Source organism: Canis lupus, chromosome 38, assembly GCF_003254725.2.
Source record: "Canis lupus dingo isolate Sandy chromosome 38, ASM325472v2, whole genome shotgun sequence".
Classification (NCBI taxonomy): Eukaryota; Metazoa; Chordata; class Mammalia; order Carnivora; family Canidae; genus Canis; species Canis lupus.
Window position 1 is genome coordinate 8781695 of NC_064280.1, and position 24021 is coordinate 8805715.

The 24021-nt window shown below is 34.9% G+C and overlaps 1 protein-coding gene and 1 pseudogene across 4 annotated transcripts in view; one reads left to right on the forward strand and one right to left on the reverse strand.

The window, feature by feature from the left end:
- Nucleotides 1-8186, reverse strand: part of LOC112642822 (60S ribosomal protein L12-like) — a 32665-nt pseudogene extending 24479 nt beyond the window's left edge.
- The window catches only part of BRINP3 (BMP/retinoic acid inducible neural specific 3), a 377833-nt gene that overhangs the window by 112395 nt on the left and 241417 nt on the right, over nt 1-24021 (forward strand). The gene's annotated exons all lie outside the window — the stretch shown is intronic.

Sequence of the window (24021 nt, forward strand, 5' to 3'; positions counted from 1 at the left end):
ACATTATCACCTGCTTGAGTTTCTGCTTCCATTTCTTCTCGGAATATGCCTAAGAGCTGAATTGCTGAATCATTTGGTAATTCAATGCATACAGCTTTGAGGAACTGTGAAACCTCTTTCTATAGTACCTGCATCATTTTCAGCCCCATCAGAAATGTACAAGAGTTCCAATTTTTCTGGGGCACTAGGGTGGCTCAGTTGGTTGAGCACCTATTGATTTCAGCTATGATCTTGGGGTCCTGGGATTGACCCAGTGAGAAGTCTGTTTGTCTCTCCCCTCCTCCTGTTCCTCTTGTTTTTCAACTAAATAAAATTTTTACAAAAGAGTTCCAATGTTTCCATGTGTTTGCCAACACTTGTTTGTTTCTCTCTCCCTTGTTCACTCCCCTTCCTTCCTTCCTTTTTTTTTTATTATAACCATTCTAGCAAGCATGAAGTAATATTGAATTGTGATTTTGATTTGCATTTCCCAAATAGGCAATGCTTTTGTGTATCTTTCATGTGTGTATTGGTCATTTGTGCATCTTCTTTGGAGAAATGTCTATTCACGTCTTGGCTGTTTTTTCAAATTGTTTGTTTGCTTTGTTGTTGCTGTTGAATTGTAGGAATTTTTAGTATTTTGGAATATTAAAACCTTTTCAGAAATATGATTCTTAAGTAACATTTTTCTGTTTTGTGGTTTGATTCTTCACTCTCGGTTGTATCTTTTGATGTACAAATGTTCTTAAATTTAGTGCAGTCTAATTATCTAGTTGTCATTTGTTCTGTACTTTGCAGTCATATTTAAGAAACTATTGCCAAATCCAAGGTCATGCATATTTGCCCCTAAGTTTTCTTCTTAGAGTTTTATAGTATTCTAAACTTTAGGCCTTTGATACATTTTGAGTTAATTTCTGTATCTGGTGTAGAGTAAGGGTGCAACCTCACTCTTTTGTATGTGGATATACAATTTTCCCAGGATTATTTGTTGAAAATAATGTTCTTTCTCCATTGAGTGGTCCTAGAACCCTTGAAGAAAATCAATTGACCATAGTTCTGAGAGTTTATTTCTAGACTCTCAATTTTATTCCACTGGTAAACTTGACTATCCCATGCTAGTATCATACTATTTTAATTATTATAGTTTTATAATACATTTTTAAGTCAGGAAGTGAGACTTCCAACTTTATTATTTTTTCTTAAGGCTGTTTTGGTTGTTCAACTCCCTGGAGATGACATATGAATTTTAGAATGAGTTTTTACATTTCTGAAAATATGCTGTTGGAATTTGATAGGTATACATTACATCCGTGTACAGCTGTGGTCGAATTGCCATCTTAATGATATTAAGTCTTCCAATCCATAAACATGAGATGCCTTTCCATTTATTTAGGTCTTCTTTAATTTTTTTCAGTAATGTTCTATACTTTCCAGTGCATAAATCTTATGACGCCTTACTTAATCTCTAAGTATTTTATTCTTTTTGATTCTATTGTAAATGGAATTGTATTCTTTTTTTTTTTAATTTTTTTATTTTTTATTATTTTTTTTTTTTGGAATTGTATTCTTAATATTATTTTTGGATTGTTCATTGTCACTGTATAGAAATACAACTGATTTTTGTGTGTTGATTTTGAGTCTTGTACTTTGCTAAATTTGTTTATTAGCTTTAACTGTGCATGTGTGAATGTGTGTATTCTTTAGGCCCTTTTTCTATGTAAAATCATTTCACTGACAAATAAGAGATAGTTTTACTTCTTTCTTTCCAGTTGAAATGTCATTTGTTTCTTTTTCAAGCCTAAGTGCTCTGTCTAGAACTTCCAGTACTATATTAAATAGAAGTGGTGAATGCAGGCGTCCTTGTCTTGTTCCCAAACTTAGGGAAAAAGCTTTCAATCTTTCACCATCAAGTATTATGTTATGTTAATTTGAGTTTTTTAAATACTTCTTTTATTGTTATCTAGACAATGGACTGCCAAGAGTAGAAGTAGGTGTACTAATTCGAAAGAAATTGAAATGTTTGCTGCTAAGGTGGCTTAACAGTTGAAAAAAATGTGGGCTGATTAAGGAATATGGAAGTAGGATGACAGGACTTCTATCATTACAGGGTGGCCGTGTGGCAAAGACATTAGAGCTCCACTGTCCAGTATATCATCTATTAGTCACATGTAGCTATTGAAACTTATAACTAATTAAAATTAAATGAAGGTAAAAATCTAGATCTTTATATGTATTAATCACATTTTTCATTTATAACAAAATTTAAAACTTTTTTCCATCTTTACTGAGATATGACTAATAAATAACATTATATATGTTTAAGGTTTGCAGCTCCATAATTTGATGAATGCATATATTATCAAGTAATTACCACAATAAGATTAGTTAACATATGTACTACCTCACATAGTTTTATTTTCCTTTTTCTTCCTTTCTTATTTTCTTTCTTTCCTTCTTTTTTTCTGTGTGTGTAGGCATTTAAGATATATTCTCTTAGCAACTCAAGTATATAGTACAATATAGTTAACTGTAGACTCCATTCTGTACTTTATATCCTCATAATTTATTCATCTTATAACTGGAAGTTTATACACTTTGACCATTTTCAGCCATTCTCCCTATGTGGCTAGTGGCTATCATATTAAAAAATGGAGATATAGAAAAAATCTTAATTGCAGAAAATTCTATTGTCAGTCCTGCCCTAAATCCTGCCTGTGTGTTGGTCTCTGCCTTTCTTCCCTTTTCATGGCTAAGAAATAGAAAATGAGTTTTTTTTTTCTAATTTTATTTATTTATTCATGAGAGACACAGAGAGCATGACGCAGAGACACAGGCAGAGGGAGAAGCAGACTCCATGCAGGGAACCTGATGTGGGACTCCATCCTGGGTCTCCAGGATCACACCCTGGGCCAAAGGCAGGCGCTAAACCACTGAGCCACCCAGGGATTCCGAAAATGAGTTTAAATAGAAAAATAAATATAAACATTAGCCTTTAAAGAGAGAAAATTATTTTTTTAATGTAACATGCTTAAATCAATTAGCATTGATGCAAGTTAGATGAATTTGTTTATGTCAGAATTTCAATAAAATACATTCGTTATACATGAATATTCATGATAGTATTTTGGGGCAGACAATATGGTCTAATGTTTAAGAAATTATGCTATGATGTCAGAATTCTTATTTGTATTCTACCTCAGAACAGATTAATGAATATTTGTAATCATCTGTTTCTTCATAGATATTATGGGGATATGATATTTCTAACTACTTGTATTATTATGAGAATAAGAAAATAAAACTTATAACACAATTTCTAGCACATCTGAGAGGCTTACTGAATCACAGAGAGATATTTATGAAAACATTATAAATAGATGAGCAGATAACATGATTTCATTATACAGCTCTAATTTCATTATGCCTGCTTCAAAATCTGAGTAAAATTAACAGATTTAATATGGATTTATTAAAGGTGCATTTCTTTTTTTTTTTTTTCAGATTTTATTTATTTACTCCTGAGACAGAGAGAGGAGAGAGAGAGAGAGACAGACAGACAGACAGACAGAGACAGAGACATAGGCAGAGGGAGAAGCAGGCTCCATGCAGGGAGCCCCACATGGGACTTGATCCTGGGTCTCCAGGACCACACCCTGGGCTGAAGGCGGCACTAAACTGCTGAGCCACCAGGGCTGCCCTAAAGGTGTATTTCTTTGAGTATTCTGAGCATTCTATATCTGATGCTATTTCTACATTTCATTTAATCAAAACAATTACTAAATGAAAAAGCTGCAGAACACCCAGAGATAAGCAGTTACTTAGCCAGTGTAGATCTTGTTTCTAAGGAGCTGCCACTATATGAAAAGAAATCATGTTCAAAAGTATTACACATAAAGTATTAAACACTGCAAGGAATACTCTGTTTCTTCATAAATACAATGAGGATATGATATTTTTTAACATTTGGATTGTTATGAAAATGAACAAAAAATTGTGTGATTACACTTTGTGTCTAGGAAAGTTTTGACTTCCTTAATATTTAAAGATGCCCACAGTCATCAGAAGGGTGTGTTTTTGGTTAAATTACAAAGATAATTTTTCATCAGAAAAAATCTATGAAAGATATCCCACTTGCTGAAACTCTCATTTTTATTATAATGAAGAGTACATTTTACTTGAAACTAAAGTAATTAAAAATTCTCATTATATAAAATGAAAAAAAAATTATTTACTTCTCTGTCTTTAAAGCGGCAATATTTTTGGATATCAAATATTTTAGAGTGCTTTGTATTTGTTTTGTTTTTAGATTTTATTTATTTATTCATGAGAGAGATGGAGAGAGAGAGAGAGAGACAGGCAGAGAGAGAAGCAGGCTCCATGCAAGGAGCCCGATGTTGGACTGGATCCTGGGTGTCCAGGATCAGGCGGCCCTGGGCTGAAGGTGGCGCTAAACTGCTGAGCCGCCGGGGCTACCCTAGAGGGCCTTTTTGAAATTATTCTGTGATCATTGTGGAAATGAAAACTGGGATAATTTTTAAAGTGAATTTTCTTTACATGTATATGAACAAATATAAATAGGTTAGCAACAAGTCTGCTTCTTCAGAATCCAGCTATATAAGTGATGAATTTATTGCTCAATATATATATTATTGCCTATTCATGTGTTTTGCCCATTTTCTATTGAATTGAATTTTTTCTTATTAATATATAAGGCTTTTTATAAATTAGGTATTTTTAATATGTACTATAAAATCCAATTTTGTTTAAAGCTTGTTACAACCTTTGCCTTTGCTTATAGTGATGGAGGGGCGTGACTAAGCACACATTCTTATTTATATCAAGCAGCAACAGATATTTTATTTTTTTTTATTTTGAAGTAAGTTAAAACAACCTTCTACATTCTACATTCATAAATAAATTAATCATATATTCTATGTTTTTGTTGGAGATATGTATGAAATCATATGTGTGAATGTATATATCTTTAATTGATTTGGATTTATTTTAGTGTGTAATGAAGTATCAATTGAACACTATTTTTCAAATAACTACCCAGTTTGTCACAAAAATTATTGATTTAAAATTCTAGGAATCTCTGGTTTATTTGAAATGCTACCTCTGCTATATAGTAAATTTCTTTCTAAATTAAAAAAAATATATTTATTTTGGAAAGGGAGAGAGAGATCACAAAGGGGCAGGGCAAAAAGGAGAGGGAGAGAATCTCAAGCATATTCTCAGCCAAGTGAGAGTCTGATATGAAGATCAATCTCACTACCCAGAGATTACCATCCCGCCAAAATCAAGCATCAGATGCTTAACCAGCTGTGCCACTTAGGTGCCTCCAAGGATATAGCAGATTTCTGTACATAGGTAGGTCTATTTTTGACATGTTAGTTAATTTTGTTGGTCTGTTTAATGAGTAGTTGCTAACTCAATTTTTAATTTTAAATTTGATTTTGTTGTTGTTTTAAGACTTTATTTATTTGTTTGATACAGAGAAAGAGAGAGCAAGCACAAGTTGGGGGGAGGAGCAGAGAGAGGGAGAAGCAGACACACCACTGAGCAAGGAGCCTGACTGAGATCATGACCTGAGCTGAAGGCAGATGCTTAACTGACTGAGCCACTCAGGCACTCCATTAGTTTTGGTTTTCAATAGGCCTAATCTTGTCACTCTTGTCACCCTTGTCACCCTTCTTTCCAAAGTTTTCTTGGATATTTATGCCTATTTATTTTACCATATAGCCTGTCTATGATGCCCTTATGAAGTCAAATATTTTTATAGTATATATTTCTATTTATTCTATTTTATGTTTGTGATGAAGAATGTTCAAAATTTTTCGCAGGTAGATTTTTCTCCTCTTTCGTGATTTTCTAAACTTTTAATTTTATTTTCATTGAAAATATAAATAAAGTCTTCTTTTACCTTATATCTTCAATTGGTCATTGTGTGTATAGATGAAGGCTATTGATTTCTGTATTTTAATTTCACACCCCACCACCTAACTGAATTACTTTATTGTTTGTAGAATCTTTTCACTTAAGTCTAGTGGGATTGCTGAGTTTAAATCATATCCTCTACAAATATTGATATTTTTAGTGCTCTCTTTTCAGTGTTTATACTTCTAATTTCTCTCTTTTGACCAGTTACATCACTGAGAACATCTATTGCTGTGTTAGACAGTAAAGCTGATTATGGTACTTTCATCTTCTTGAATTAACAATAAAGCTTTCAGTATTAGTCCATGTACATGGTGCTGCTTTTCACATACAAATGATACACACAGATATATAAAATATATCCAGCTGCGCATATATACACATATATATTTCATATTTATATATGTGTGTGTATAATACACACGCATATTCAATTCTTCTTCTTTCTGCTAATAATGGTTTAGAAAGTCACCACAAACTTTGAATTAACAAATACTGAGCCATTGCTTCTAGGGTATATACATGTATTTTTTTTTTTTGTACAGATAGAGACTTATCTCACATATATTCTTAATTCTTAAAACAGTTCATCAAGGTAGATTGTATTTGCTTTATTTTACAAAAGAAAGAAACTAGGTTTAGAAGTATGAAGTGACCCTCCCTCTAACAGTACCAGAGTTGACATTCAAACCCTACCTGGCCAGTAGAGTCAGTGTCTTGTATTACATTGTGCTGCCCCCTGCTGTTTCCATCCCGTGGTCGTCTCTGTAGAAGAGCTGATAACAGAAGGCCGAGCAGCACCTTGCTGGACCTGAACAGAGGATGTGCACATTTGAATTGCTCAGATTTTTCACTGCTCTGTGTGTGTACATGTCCTGCAATGATGGTGAAAAAGCCCCAAATATTTATTGAGGGATACAAATAGATCTTAGCCAGTAGGTGAAATTGCAGATACATGGTTGACAAATAATCAGGATCGTTGGCATATGCATTTTTAAGTTATGTTAAGGAATTACTCGTCTATTCTATTTCTTCAGTGTTTTTTTAAACCAGTAATTGGTGTTGCCTTTTGACAAATTTCGTTTCAGTGACCAAGGAGGAGATGATTTGAATTTTCTTCTCAGATATATTGATATCGCGAGTTATATTAATAAACTTCTTAATATTTTGCCTATCTCTCTGACTTCTTACAATACTCTTCTTGCTCATAATAAAATATTCTTTAAGCGAGGTCCTAGAACTTGCTTTCTAGTATTTTATTTAGGTTTTTAATTGATATTACAAATGAGATTGTTTTGTGAAATATTTGTACAGTTTCTGTGCAATATATTTTGGAGTTTTCTTTTTCCTATGGATTGATACTTGCTTCATATAGAAATATTTGAAAGGAATTCTATTCTCTGGAGTACTTTAAGTGACATATAGAATTATCTGCTCTTTACAACAGTTTATTTTAGGGTAATTCATGTTTCCGAAACTGAAATTACCTCATAAACAATTAGTAAATGGGGGGATTATGACAGTAAAATGCAGTAGTCACGTTGGTTCATGCACAGTCCTTTTAGTGGATCTAGGGTATATAACATTAACAACAAAGGAAGGGAAATTGCATTAACACAGATGCCGGAATTCACCTCTTGTAACAGAGATCCTTTCTTGAGTGCCTTCCAGCTGTTACAGGTCTTGATCTTGTGACAGCCAGAGCCTTTTCTGAACTATGTGGGTCTTTGGCTTGAGCATCACCAAGCTACCCTTTCTGTTTCTAAGCAGCCAGCTGATGTGTACTCCTCCAGTCAGTGAGCACCCTGGGACGGGAAGGCAGGACTTTCTGTCAGAGAGCCTCCTGAAGAATGTCTGACCTTTCCCACATGAAAATGACAGTCCCTTGAACTGAGTCAGAGGGGCTGCAGAGGCAGTGTGGGCTGGGCAGAGTGCAAGACACCAGGCTTCATGGTGCCTGACTCTCTTCACCCTCTCAAGTTCGGTGATTTCCAAATGCCTTCTGGGTCTGGACTCCTGGGGTGTCCCCTTTCAGCCCCTTATGACTTAAGTCTTTTACCTTTCCCCTCTTGCCTCAGACAAGTTCTGTCACTCCAGGCTGCTAAAACACATTCCTGGTCACAGAGCTGTGAAGAATCAGCAGTGACTGGAGCAGTGGCCATATCTCCAGTCTGTGACATTTGAGCCCTCTGCATGGGGTCTTGAAGTAAAGGGCTGAAGTTTAAGTTGATGCAGATCCCTGACAGGGAGAACCAGGCGTGCACAGCCATTATCCCAAGGCGATGATGCCTGAGTGGCACAAGATCCCCAGGAAGCCTTGAGGACTTGAGCCCCGACTCCCAATCCCCTGACACTTGATTGTTGCTCTCAAGGTCAGTGCACCTGGGCAGGTCAGCGGCTGGCCCAGCTCTGTGTCAAGTGACAGAGGCCTCTCAAACTAGAGCTCCACCTTGACTATGCAATGCCAGCTTTCTGACTGCCCCCAGCATCCTCCAGCCTATTTCCCCATAAGCCTAGTTATTTTAAAACACAAATTTGCTTTATGAGAGCTTTATAAAAGCACAGATCTAGAAAAGACGTGTATTTGATAGTATTTTCCTCTGAGTCCACTGTCATATGTACCTTTAGAATTGCTCCCTTTCACTCCCAAATTTTCTGCTTTCTTCATGGTTTGTTTAGCATTATAGCAGGCTCTAGAGTCAAATTTGGTAAATTGGATTTTTCTAGAAAATTATTCATTTTATCTAGGTTTTTACATTTATTTGTACAGAGTTGTGTAAAGTGGTCCCTTATAATTAAAAAAATATGTAACTATGGTGATTTCCTTGCTTATACTTACTTTGTGTGTCTTGATTAGATTAATTGATGGTTTGTTTGGGGTTTTTTGGTTTGTTTTCAAAGAATCACATAAGCCAAGTGTGTGTGTCTGTGTGTGTGTGTGTGTATACTAATATATAATATATATGTGTTAGTGTGTGTATATGTAGGTTACACTATTGTATGTGTATATGTTAGTTACACTATTGTGAAAATGTTAAAGAGATGGGAATGGGTTGGAATCATTCTTGCAGTATCTTCCTTCCTTTTCACCTTATTCTTTTCCAGTCTATTCACCAAGATGGTCAAAGGAATGCCATACATATTGGCAGGGTTAGGAGGATAATATTAGGGGTGAAGTAAGCCAAGGAATCTTTGGGATTTAGCCATAAACTCTAGGGAAAGTTAAAAATGTTTAATAAATCAGATTATTCACAAAGTTCCAAATGTCCATTTACTCAGGCTCTTTTTAAATGTTGATTAGCAGGTCAATTATTAATTCAAACACTGTCATAAAAGCATAATAAATTTAATAATGTGAAGCATTATGGTGAAATTTGGATTTGAAAATTATTCAAATATTCAGGTCAGTAAGTTCATAATTCATATAAAACTTGTCTTAGACTAAACATTTTTCAAGGAAGCTAGTTACAGAAGGTGTTAAATGTCTTTCAAAATCACAAGCACATACTTTACAAAAATGACTATGCAAGCTAATGTGGCTGATTTAAAAGCATTTTAGAAAACAAGTTGTCAGGGTGTCTGGGTGGCTCAGTTGGTTAAGCATTTGCCTTCCACTAGGGTCATGATCTCAGAGTCCTGGGATTGAACCCCACATAAGGTTCCCCACTCAGTGGGAAGTTTGCTTCTCCTTCCCTCCCTGCCCTTCTTCCTGCCTAGGCTGTCTGTCTCTGTCTCAAATAAATAAAATCTTTAAAAAAGTTGTCTTTCTAACGGGGTGTTTTTGTCAGACAGAGAATGTATAGTTAGTATTAATTTGGAAAACTTTGGTAATCTAAAAAAAATTAGCATTGTCTTACAAAATACTTTCTGTGATCACTATTAAAACTTGATATTAATTCTCATTTAAAAAATGAAAATTTGAGCTTTGGACTTATTTTAAATGGTGTGCTGTTGTATAGTTGATAAAAGCTATTCGTATCATGATAATAATATATTATTACTAATTCTATCACAATTCTTTAGAGATTACCCTGTGACACTGAACTATTTCCTGGGCGTCTCCATTACGATAACATAACAACAAAATATATATCAATCTCAATATATTGAATATTTAAATGCATATTTCTCGGAGTCCCTGGCTTGTTTAGTGGGTGATGTGTATGACTCTTGATTTCTAGGTTGTAGTTCGAGCTCTGCTTTGGATGCAGAGATTACTTAAAAATAAAATCTTAAAAATGTATATTTCTTATTTATCAATAATGTACATATTTCTGTAAATGAGAATGTTGATTTGGGACATAGTACCAAATAACAAAAGGTGTCAAATTATTTTTTCTTCTTTTTTCACATCATACCCACAGATTCTCTGCAGGCTGTTTTAGTATGTGGAGTTTGCAAGATACACTGGCCATGAGCCTTCATGCTTCTTTTATTCATTGGAAAGCATTTTATCCCTTTTTTTTTCTAGTTCCTTTCCTTTGTTCTTCAAATTTCTTTGAAGAAACTTCCCTTCATCTCACAAATTTTGACAGGATATATATACATATATGTCCCTGTTATTTTCTCTTTCATAGTCCCCTTTGTGGCATGTATGATATTTTACTAGAAATATTAATTTTATAATATTTGTTTAAAATCCATCTCCTCTGATAAAATGTAAGTTTCACAAGGGCAGGGATTCTGGTTAGTTCACTATGTATCCTCAGCACCTAAGAAAAGGCGTAGAAGGCAAGCAATTAATGCATATATGAATGGACATTAGATTAATAGGTGGATGGATGAGCACAAAACCTTTTCTGCACAATTATTGACATTTCATCCAAAGTGGTCATGCCTGATTTTATGAAACGGAGCCTCCTCCAGTTCTATTATGGAGCTACTTCATTCTCAGGAGTCAGGCAGGAGTCTGGTTTGAGACTTTCTTAATAAATTAATATTCACCAAAGTTGATAACCAGCCAAATCAGAAACGATTCTGTGATTAGGATTTCCTGGTGATTTAATGACTCACAGGGCAGCTTTGATTTTGGTGAAGTAAACAACCCGTTTTCCCATGTCACCTTTGATTTTAATTCAAGTGAAAGTACTTGTGGCCAACTGATTTGAGGTTAAATTCGAGCATCATCAGCCCATAGTGCCTTCAGCCAGTTCTTCTTGCATGATTCTTTTCACTGGTGAATTAATTTTCTGGATAGTCTAGTAACTCAGTCATTTCTTCCTTTCGGTCTTCTTTCATTTTTTTTTTTTTTTTAATTTGGCTGGATTGGGAGCCCAATTCTAGCTTTTAAACTTGTCTATAAAATATGCTTGCAAATGCAGTTTTTCAAGCATTATTCAAATTATACTGTTTATATAGATATGATGTATTTAATATGTGTAATAATTTACCATCATAACTGCCACAAACTATAATATTTAAATTTTGATCCATGTTTTCACACAGCAAGGCTCTTCTGTGTTTCTGGTTCTCAGCTTTGTCATTGTCCCATTTTGTCTCCTTCCTGGGCACCACCAGCTCTATCTCATAGTCTGTCTTTTGCACAGTATGGAGACTCATATCACTAACTTCTTAGCAGACAGATCATTGTCTAAAATTAAATTTTCAGGTTATTTGGATAGGACCATCTATGCAAGTATTATTTTAATCTTGATATAAGGGCTGATTCCTGAAACAGGCAAGTTAAGATTTATGCTTGTGAGAGACATCTAAAGAAGTGAGGGGAGAATCATAGAATATCCATACAAAATTAAAACAGGAAAAAAAACTTAAATCATTAGATTCTTTGATTGACAACTGAGTGGGAGGGGGATTCATTTCCCAGAATCAGTCTGAATGGCATTAAAAGTTTATCTTGAAATTGCTTGAACATTTTATCAGAAATGCTAATTTCTTCCAAGAAGAAGGTTATGAATTAATTTTTCACACAAAAGGGAACAACAGATTTGGGACATCATTTATTCTTCACATTTTCTTCTGTAGACACCCCAAATACCGTATTTTAAAATTTAATTCATCACTGTGTCACATTCGCCAAGTCAATTCTGCTCCTCCTCCTGTATTTCCATGAAAGGTTGTAGCTCACCATTCACCTGGACATACATGGTAGAAATCTCAGAGTCATTCTAGACAATTTTTTATCCTTTTATCTTTGACATCTATATGACACCCATGCCTGTCATTTCACCTGTTAATTTTGAGTAATGCATTCACTTCACTCTGACCACTTTTGCTCTCCCCAGCCTCTCCTCACATATTTCCCAGATGAGAACAGCAGCCTTGTATGTGATCAGCAGTAATCCACACAAATCTGTCTCTAAACTGCAGCCAGAGCAAGCTTGAACACATGAAATCTGACCTCCCACCCCCTTGCTTGTAATCACTCAGCGATAGCTCCATGATCCACATAATAAAGTCCAGGCTTCCTTAAAAAGCTTCAGAAGATTCATGAAATCCTATTTGCCTCTCCTCTGATCTAGCTTCTTTTAGTTGTATGTTTTACGGTCTCTACTAATGTAGTAGCTTCTACTGCTACCTAACAAGCTACCAAAGTGAGTTGCTTAAAACAGGGGAGACTTACTTTCTGTGGTTCAGGAATCTGGGTCCTCTGCTCAAATTGTCACAAGATTGAAATTGAGTTGTTGGTTGGGCTATGCATTTTTCCTGCTCACAAGGTGGATGACAGTATTCATCCTCCTGCAGTGGTGGGGCTGTGCTCTCCATTCTCTTGGTACCTCTTGGCCAGGGATGGCTCTGAACTCTTTCAGGCTCTTCCCAGTTCCCATCCCTGGGATCTCCTTCAAGGCTCTCTCACGTGTCAATCTCTCTTTCTTCAGAAAGACCCTAGAGCCTACTAAGGGCTTCTTTCTTTAGATCAGATATGCCCAGATGAACTCAAAGTCAATTAAGAACCTTGTCATAGCAGTGATTATCTCCTCATATTCACATTTCTTTCTGGAACCAAGAGAATGAAGTGAAAGTCTTAGAGAGGTGGCCCTACAACTCTGGCCATCACAAATACCAACCTGTGTGGATTTGCTGTGAATATTCACGTTCCTGCTTATGCTTTTTCTTCAGATGAAACATCCCTTCCTAGCCTGTGGTCCTGGTTGAATTTGATTCACCATTTGAGGCATAAGCTTCTACAGAATATGTACTTCCCCTAAATTCACCACATCAGCTAGGTTTTTTGTCTAGTGTGCTATGTGGGTGTGTCTCCAATATGAGTCCTATTCACTTAAGATTGTGTTTATTGGTTTGTTTCCCAAGGGTAGATTATTAGTCACTATGTCACCATAACAAAATACCATAGACAGTGGCTTCAACTATAGGAATTTATGTTTTCAGAATTCTGGAAACCAGAAGTTTTGGATAAGGATGCCAACACGGTCAGTTTCTGAAAAGGTCTCTATTCCTGGGTGGGAGGTTGCCTCCATCATGCCATGTGTTCACATGACCTCTTCTGTGTGAGCAAGGGGAGAGGGAGAGAGAGAAAGCGAGAGACCGAGCTCTCTGATGCCTCTTCGGAACAGGGGCACTAATCTCATCATGGGAACACCAAACCTCATGATCTCATCTAACCCTAATTACTTTTATAAAGGACCTGTCCCCAGTAAAAGTCACATTAGAGGTTAGGGCTTCAATATATGAATTTAGGAAACATAAACATTCTGTCCATAACAGGTAGGGATGGTGACTTCCTCCTCTTTGTAATACAATTGCCTAGTAGCCATTCAATAATATTTTAAACTGAACTAGTCTTATAAGGCCAAACTCATCATATTTGATGTCTTTTGTTTTTAACCTCTATTATCCAATTAGTTACCACTTTTTATGCAACAATATTGTTTTATATCCTTCTAAATAATTTAATTCCTCAATGTCCAGCTTTGATTATACAACTTCATTAACTAATTAGTATATAAAAATAAAATCAATATTCTTTAACCTGCTCTGGCTCCTGAGGTCCAGAGAGATAAAGAAATACTCAGAAAAAATATCTTTCTTTTAATTGCAATATTATAGCCTAAATCCAAAATAGAAAGACATAAATGTTGTATGATAGGGGATAGGTCATGCTAATTATATATTAACAACAGTAAATAATGTATCAATTGAAATGATGTTATAGAAAATAACATCAGATAATAATCATGTTAGAATATTAAGTAAAAAATCAATTTAAAGAAACAATACATTTTTATTATATTCTTTGTTTTCTTAATTCTCTAACCCTTTCACATATACTATTCGATCTCTGAGGAAAAGGTCTGTGTTTTATTCATCATCATGTCCCTGGGACCCAACAGATTGTTGAAAGACAATAAATACTGAAAAATGTTTATTGCTTTGAATGAGTTGGCCAAAACAAAGCGAGAGATATATAAAAATGTGAAAATATTCTTAGTAACACATAGATAAACATACTGTTGTATATTAGTGTATAACATTAAATGTCAAATATGTTACATGCATTTTGAAGGAAAATTAAAACTCTCAATGTAATTATAAAAATAAATCCACCTTTGGAAATGGAAGGAATGGAACTATTTCCTGTGTTCCTTCCAAGTACAGGCAGCATTTTTCTTATTTTAAATATCGCTCTACCTGATGTGGTTATAATATTAGTCAAGTTTTATTAAATGGGCTAAATGTATTGCTTTTAAAAATTATTTGAATGTTTTCCTTACTCATGACTTATACAGATCTTCTAGAACCTAAATGTATTCTGATAGACCTTTCTGAGCATCTGGAGATGAATAATCCTTTAAAGCCTGCAGCTCTCCCATCCAAGTACTTGGTGTTATAATATATGTTGGCAAACTGAATTTAAATAAAAATAAATAAATAAAACCTGCAACTCTAACAGAAGTAGCTGGAGAAACAATTCAGTTAGTTTGAATGAACCATTATAGCCCTGAAATTATCAATCATTTACATGGAATATATTGCCTGTATGTTTCTCCTTTTTCCTAACTACTAAGGCTAGTTATTTTCCTGGATTTATTTAAACCTCTATCTTTTGACATGAACAAAAATTTTGTAAATTATCTCAGCAAGAACTACAACAAGAGCAAAAATAATAAGTGATTGTATGTGACTTATTTTTTCCCAAAGTTCAGGATGTATGTTTGTGTGACTATATAATGTGTACATGTTTGTATTTTTAAGATATATTTTTTGTTGTTGTTTTGTTGTTTTGTTGTTTTTTTAATTTTATTTATTTATTAAAGACACAAGGCATAACATATTGCTTTATTTTGAGATTAAAATGGAATTATCAGGTATAAATACTCATTTATCTATTTAACAATATGTGTTGAATAGTCACTATTCATTATTACATTGTGCTAAAAAAATAACTTTAAAAGAGAATGAGAAAGACATATACTGTCTTCTCCAAAGCTTATTCTCTTAGTTTATGGTGCTTTTATTTGGTTGGGGGTCAGTGGTGAGAACAGGTAAATTCTACTCTCTTAGCAAATTTCAGTTTTACAACATAGTGTTAGCCAACTGTAATCACCTTGTTACCATTAGATCATTCAACCTTATTTTTTCCTATACCTGGAAGTTTGTATCCTTTGACCAAATTCTCCCTATTTCTCTCATCTCCCAACCCCTGACAATCACTTCTACTCTTTTTATGAGTTTTACTTTCCTTCTCTCTTTTTTAAGAAAGCTTATTTTTAATTTACCTGTATGCCACCTCTGCTTTTTTCGGCCAGTTGTCTCAAAGAGGAATGTTTTTGCTCCTTCCCAAGACAAACTCTTCTATTCAATTTTAGCTTATTTGATAAGGTAGGCTCATCATATTTTTCCTAATATTCTCAGCATTTTGTATTAGTTCGTATCTTTAACCCTGCAAGTTTGCACTGTATACTCCATGAAAGCAAGGTGTGTGAATTGTTTTTTTCTTTACCTGAAAGAGTGCTCAGCACATAGTGGTTGTCAGTAAACATTCGATGAATGTTGAATAAGGGAGCCTAACTGTTGATTACCATCAAAAAGTAGGACCAGAGATCTTTCTTAGATGCTGATAGTTCTCTCTAATCACATTTGTTGAAGGAGAGTTTTTCATTATTCCACCTCTCATCCCCCTCACTCAAGTTGCTGAAGTCAACTTTTTGCTTTCACCTCTCTCATGATACTGATTTGGTTAAAGTTAAAGTTGATATATTTTTTTAAAAGATTTTATTTATCTATTTATTCATGAGAGACACACACAGGGAGAGAGGCAGAGACACAGGCAGAGGAAGAAGCAGGCTCCATGCAGGGAGCCCGTCGGGGGACTCGATCCCAGGTCTCCAGGAACCTGCCCTGGGCTGAAGGCGGCGCTAAACCGCTGAGCCACCCGGGCTGCCCCAAAGTTGATCTAATTTCTAAATGCACTATGTCATTTTGGCTTTCTACATATTTAAGAGATATTCTGCATTTTTAATAATTTTGATCACTCTTTCTTCCCTGAAACTGTCCATTGCTTTGTCTTCTTTAATAGCACATTTTCTTGAATATATGACCTGCTACCTGATTAAGACCTCTCATTATATAATTTCTTATCTTCCTTTCTTCTAACTATTGGTCATTGAACATTTGAAGAATTGTACCCTCAGTTTCTTTTCTCTTCATTTGCAAAGTAGTCTTTGCTTTTTCACTCATACGACCAAAATTATTACTTAGCATAATTTATGTTTCTAAACCTTCCTTTTTCTCCTACATTCCAGTTTTTTTTTTTATTTCTAACTACCAGATATCATTGTATGCAACCCAAGGCATATCAAAGTGAAACATATTCAAATCAGACCCATCTTATTTACCTCCCTCTTGATTTGAAATATAGAGTTTATCTCTACACCCTCAGAAACCAGAAATTGGAAACTGTATTGATCCCTCCTTCTGTCACAAATTTTCAGTTCGTTAGGCTTAAGAGATACCTCTGTGAGAAGTAGAAAGTGGTACCCATCACTCAGGACTCTTCACTTTTATTTTGTAGAATATTATGACAGTTTTGTTAGAGTTTTTGTTAAAACTAAATATGTTACCACCATGTGTCATAAGCATATCAATTTTTAAAATTCTACAGTGTCTACTTTGTGAATGGAAGCCTTGACATGTACACCCTTGTACATAACCTGCACAAGCAGAGGCCTGCAAAGTCCTGTTGACTCAATATCTGAGCGGTTCTTACTTCTGGTCTTACCTTTCCTTAGTTCATGTATCCATTCTGTTTTGCCCATATGATGCACACTAGTATATGCCTCAACATCTCACCAGTTTTACAATTATGCCAGAGTTATTTCATTAATTATCCCTTGGTTAATCTTATTTCTTTACTGTGAAATCTTTGATGGCTTGTGTCAGCCCAGCCTCCTGTAGGCTGGCCTCTATGTCTTAGATAGCCCTCTCTTCCTTTTCCCTTCACCATGGCATCTGCACTTTAGCCCAATGTAGCTGCTCATTATTCTCTGAGCAAGGTTTTGCCTTTGTACTTTTAAAGATTTTTCACACACTTTCTTTTCCTTAAAATATTCCTCATCTCTTCCCACCTACTAAACAAATTCATTCGTAGTCTTGGGTGGCACTTTCCCTGACTGCACTACTGGAGTTAGTTTTGCTTTTCTTTATGCTTCTTTAATATTGTGTAGATATATAACATTTGCCACATTAAATTATAATGATTTGTTTACTTCCCTGTCTCTTTTTCTAGATTGCAAGTTCCCTAAGTAAACCAAAGATTATTTTTCTTTATAACTGCAGTGCTCGACACACTGCATGGTTGTTTTTGAAAACAGGAAAAACACAGCTGGGAATAGACTGAAACCCAAGTCACATGTTTGCAACCAAGGCAATGATGAAGCCAGGAAAAAAAAATCAGTGTCATCGCCTTTTGACTTTTCCTCATTTAAGATTATCATGTGGGTGATATAGTCTCATTACATGTGAAAAATAAGATTCTTTGAAAAATTCATATTTTAAAAAGGCAATTTGCATAATCTAAAAGCAATGAAATAATCCATATGTATCTTATTCTCAAATTTTAAAGTTCAATGTTAGATATGCTTTATAAAATTTACTCATGATATTTCTGAGTCTTGTTTTGTTTGCATTTTGTCTAAATATAGTTTCTTAGGCAAATCGGCCTCCATTCTAAGATAGAAGTTCAGTGATCATATATCATCTTTTATTTGAGTAGTCATGTTTTATGCCTGTTTTACATAGGAATTATTAATAGAATTCCCTTTCAGTATCAAAAGTATTGTAGTTTGGACAATAATTATGCAGTTGGCCTAATTACAGGGAACATTATTGGTTTAATGAGAGTGTCACATAAAACTTTGAAGGACAACACTTTAGAAGGTTTGAATATTGCTGATTATTTCATATTTGTTAAAAGAACAGAGTGCCTTTGAAAAGAGTTTGAATAGTAAGAAGAGCAAATTTTTTGTTTAGTTTCCACTTATATTGTGGAAAGAGTCAACAATCTAACAAACTGATTACCACCTTTTAAAAAAAATCAGTGCTTTATGGCCTGTAGTAAGTCTCCTTTCTTTACGATAAAAGCCTCATTAATATCCTAGCCCAAGTAGATTTTCATATTATTCACACAAATATCAGGAAGTATGAAGACTTTAGTCGACTCTTCAGTCAGGAGAAGCAAAGTCCTCTCCAAGATCATCTTCACTTCTGACACCAGTTGCAAGTCTTGGGGTTCCAAAACTATTGTCATGTTTAATGATTCACTAGAAGAATTCAAAAAACTCACTGAAAACCATTGTACTCACTTTACCAAAAGGGAAAAATACAGATTAACATCAACCAAAAGCAGAACTGCTTAGGGCAGAATCTGTGGAACTACCAAATGTGGAGCTTCCATAGTCTTATGCTTGTGGAGTCATGCTATTTCTTAACTTCATTGTGTGACAATACATACAGGATATTCCTAAGCTCACATGAGCATTGGTGTTCAGTGTTTTTACTGGTGCCCCATTATGTAGACATGATTGACTGATTGCTCATGTAGTGGTTCCCAGTCTCCACATGTACTAATTAATACTTTGTGACCCAAAGTCTCCACACTAATCGATGTCACTGGTCTTTCTGATGTGGCCACCCTTCACTCTTAATCACATTATTAATACCTGGCTAGCCCAAGGCAGACAATGATCACCTTTCAGAGCCAAGAATAAAGGGCTAGAACTCTTCTTGGACAAGGTTAAAATCTTTACTAAACATAGAGTTTTTGCATTCTGGTGTTCTTAAAGACACTACATTGAGTACAGATATTCCAAAACCATTCAGTATCCCAAGTGTGGAAATGTTAAACTAAAAGGACTAAAAAAATCTCTATTTAAGTATAGAAGGTTAAAATAAAACATTAGTAAAACAATACTACAATCAAAATATCCTTGGAAATTATGTTAAAAGCTCCATTTATTTAGAAATAAAACCTTTATAACCACAGTCATCAGTCAAATTAAAATCTAGGTAAAGTAGACTCAATGAGGTCAGTTTCAAAATATCTTTAAAAAGACTCACAGGATTTTTTTTTTTTTTTTACAACTAATTTTTCTCTAAACTGATAGTTATTTTAATTATCAGTGCTAATCATATGGATATAAAATAAAAGCCTGATCATGAAAACAAATTATGATTTCAGGGGCCAAAACAAGGGAGAGAGAAGGAATTGGGGAAAAGTCTTTGTAAACACTATCAGAGGGGCACTTGAGTGGCTCAGTTGGTTAAGCATCCTTCTCTTGATTTCAGATCAGGTCATGATCTCATGGTCCTGGGATCCAGCCCTGTGTCAGAGTCCACATGCAAGGAGTCTGCCTGAGATTCTCTCTCTTCTTTCTCTCCTCTATCTTCCCCCTTCTCTCTGTCTCTGTCTCTTTCTCAGTCTCTCTCCTTCTACCCCTACACCACTCTCTCTCTATTTTTCTTTCTCAAATAAGTAAATGAATCTTTAAAAATAAATAAACACTACTAGAAGTAGCGTTGATCATTCCCGAAGCCCCTTCCATTGATCCATAAAAAAAAACATTTCTCTTTCTGTCAACCTGTATGCTATTAACCTAGCTATGTAACCTATCATCTTTCCCTTTCCAATGTTCTGAAGAAATCTTGCCTAGTTGCAGTTCCTGGAGTAAACTGCATATATATTGAGTGAATAAATTAATGAGTGATTACTTCCATTCAAATAGGAGAACTGGATTATTTGGTGTGATATTCAGGACAATGACTCACCAAAGTTGTTTATGTCCTAATCTCCTAAACCTAAGAGTGCTGCCTTACATATTAAAAGAGACGTTGCAGATGTGATCCAGTTGAGGACCTTGTGATAGAGAGATTCTCCTGGATTATCTGGATGGGCCCCATCTATTTACAAGTATCTTTATGAGGAAAGGTAGGAGAGTCAGATTCAGAGAACAAGATGTGGTCATAGTGTGAGAGGTAAGAGAGGAAAAGAAATATGAAGATGTTACACTCCTGGCTTTGAAGATGGAGGAAAGAGCCATGAGCCACAGCATACGATTAGTCTCTAAAGGCTGGAAAAGGCAAGGAATTTAAAAGATTGTCCACAATGAACCCCAGAAGGAATGCAGCCATGCTGACCCACTTTTGACTTTTGACCTCTAGAATTCTTGGATGATATATTTGTGTTATTTTAAGCCAAAGTTTCTGGTAATTTGTTACCGTAGCAATAGGAAACTAATACACTTGGTATTTGCTGCTGTTCATCTACCTTTCTAATACCTAGCCACAGAGCCTGAATGGAAGAACTCTTATCTAAAGTCTAATAAGCCCTGAACTTTTAATTAGGGTGTAGGCAGCAAAAGACAATATTAGATTTTCTATTTTTGTTAAAGCTAGATTGCAAAAGATGATGAGAAAGCATTTACCATTCATTCATTTAAAGAACACTTACACACTGCTCAAGTTTCAGGGACTCTGATTAAACCTAAAGATAGAATTAAACATAGTGGTCATGGTGTGTATCCCTCACAGAGTACACACAATTTCAGGGAAAATTCCAAATGGTTTGGAGAAAGTTTTTGTTTATAAACCAAAGCTAGAATGGGGATCATTTTTGTTGGTCGATGTGCTGAATAGCTGTCACCTACTGAACAGATATTGAACAAGTAAATGCAGGACCAAATGTAACACATACTACCTTTATATTTTGATGCAACACACCTAGCTAGGTAGAGAGAAACAGAGACAGAGATAGAGACACAGAAATGATAATAACTGGGGATGTGGCTTAGAACGGCAGTCCTGCATAACCTCTTTGAAGAAAAGACCTTCCCACTACAATCTGAAATGATTCAAGAGAGTCCTATAAAGACTGAAAGAAGGGGCATCCCAGGCAGAGGGACCAGAAATAAAAACTCTGAATTATGAGAGCAACATGGTGGCCATGAATTTCAGAGAGAATGACTATGTGACATAGTGTTCCAATATGGAAATGCCTTCCTGGTATTTCTTGAGAAATTGAAATGTTTTTCTGTAGCTTAGTCCTGAGAACAATCAGTTGGGAAATTAGAAAAATTCCAAAGTACATAAGGAAGGTTAAAGCTAATATTTTGGGGAACCAGACAATGTCAAGTAGAAAAGACTTGGTCACAATCTTTCATCTGTCTTGGTTTTAACTATCTCCCACAATATAGTATGTGTTTTGGGTTTGTATACTGCTAAAGGTGAATTTTTCTTAAAAATAAAATATGTGTTAAGAAGTTTATGTCATACTATTTACAAATCCTATGAGTGTTCCAAGAAATGTCAAGTTCTAGAAATGAAATAAATCCTTAATTTGGCAATTTCACAAGCGATGCTGTGCATTGCTTTTAACCTTGCTAGGATATCTGAATGTTATGTTATTCAAATGCTGCCCAGTACTGTTCAGTGGTGTTTTCCATTATTTGAATATTTACTATAGGCTATAGCTCTTTGTAATTATTAAACCCAATATTTTATTTTTATTAAGTAAATATTTTACATTTCCATTAATAATGACTGGAGAATATAAAGAACATTAGATAATTATTTATGATTTTGAGGGCACCAGAGCATAGTTGGGAATTCTAATTTCAATGTTCACAAAATCCAAAAAAATTAGAAAGACTAGGACTAGTGTAGACGTAGCTGAATTACGTAAGGAAGAACTAAGCATAAAACAGAACACATGGAGTCTTGAATATCATATTAGGGTTTTTAAAAATTACTATTATCTTAAAATAAATGAGAAAACTGCCAAATTTAAAGCAGAGGAGTAACAAGATCAAGTTAATTTTTTTATTTTTATTTTTTTTCAAGTTAATTTTTTTAAATGATCACTGACTTCTGTATACAAATAGATGAAAGGGATACATCAACAGAAAAGCACACTTAGAAGACTACTTAGAATGAAAAATGACTTTGACCTCAAGGAAGATGGTGGCAATGGAGACAGAAATGTGCTTATCTGATATGTATTTTAGAGGTAGAACAACAAAATGTTTGCTGGAATTTGTGGTCAGTGACAAGGTATTCAAACAAAGGATATATGTGCTTAGGAACAGAGGAAGGGATAAACTATGGAAAATTAACTTTTAAAATTGTAACCAAACAGTCCATTTTAGTATTTAATTTTCATAGTCCAAACACTATACTGCATATACATTCATTTAGTACACTTTTTAAAAACACCTTTTAAATGTCAGGGTCTCTGTTAGGTGCTAAAAATTTCAACATAAAAGATGACATTCTTGCCTTGAAACAGGATTTTCTACTTCCTCACCATGACATTTTGGGTTGAATAATTCTTTTGTTCAGGGGCTGTCTTGCCAATTATAGAATATTTAGCAGCATCCTTGGACTCTACTCCTAGAAGCAAGTAGCACTCCACTTTCAGATGTAATAATGAAATATTACCTCTTGCTAAATGTTTTCTGGGGGCAAGATCATCCCCAGTTGAGAACCACACCTTTAGGAGTGTGTTAGGAGGAACAAATAAATAGAAGACCAACAAGACTTATAAAGTCTATATGAGACAGTGGTCATGCAACTTAGACAAAGTGGGAGCAGAGTGTCACAGAGGACTTGGGTTTCCAGTAAGAGGAGGGGACATGTGGATGGAACAATGGAACAGATCAGTAGGTCACAGCCAAGTCTTTAAGCAATCTGCATGTTAAGAAATCTGGATATTGTTGTAAGGGCAGTGAGAAGCCATTGAGGGTTTCCAAGAAAGGGAATGATATGGTCAGATTTATGTTTTGGAAAACAGAACTAAGAGCAAGAGGATAAACTGATAAGCACAGTAAGGCAAGATGATTTAAATGATGTTCAAATGGAGAGATGTGATCTCATTAAACTAAGGTAGTTTCAGTGGGGACAAATAAATAGGGACACATTTCAGAAACAGTCATATGGGTCATTATACAGAGGATGTGGTGACAAATTGGACAGCATGGATATGGTGGAAGGATGAGAAATGTTGAGGTTTCTGGATGGGGTGACTGATTGGTTGGTGATGTGCAATACACTTTCTTTTAAGAGAAAGAAATGTCAGGGCACTTGCACGGCTCAGTGGGTTAAACATCCACCTCTTGATCTCAGCTCAGGTCCTGATCTTATGAGTTTAAGTCCTGCATTGGGCTCCATGCTGGATGTGAAGCCTACCATAATAATAATAATAATAATAATAATAATAATAAGAAGAAGAAGAAGAAGAAGAAGAAGAAGAAGAAGAAGAAGAAGAAGAAAGAAATATAATGATGGGCAGTAACACACCTACATATAACTACATAAACATCAAATAAGAACCAAAAAAACTTGTAAGAACCAATTTCATTTGAATTATTTCTGTAATATTCATGTTTCAGTTACAGCTGCTTAAAATCAGAGTTTAATTTTGTTAAGTCACCATGCTCATTCTCTGTACCAGCTATAGCCAAATTTTAATCAAACCAAATTGTAACATTTAATGTGAAGTGACGCTGCTGACATGCTTCCAGCATCATCTCACTTTCCAAAACCGTTGTTTTACTTAGCCACTAATCAAGGTGGTATTAGTGATGAATTTTTGGCTTATGATATTATCATGGCCACATTTTACATCATGCTGAAGAA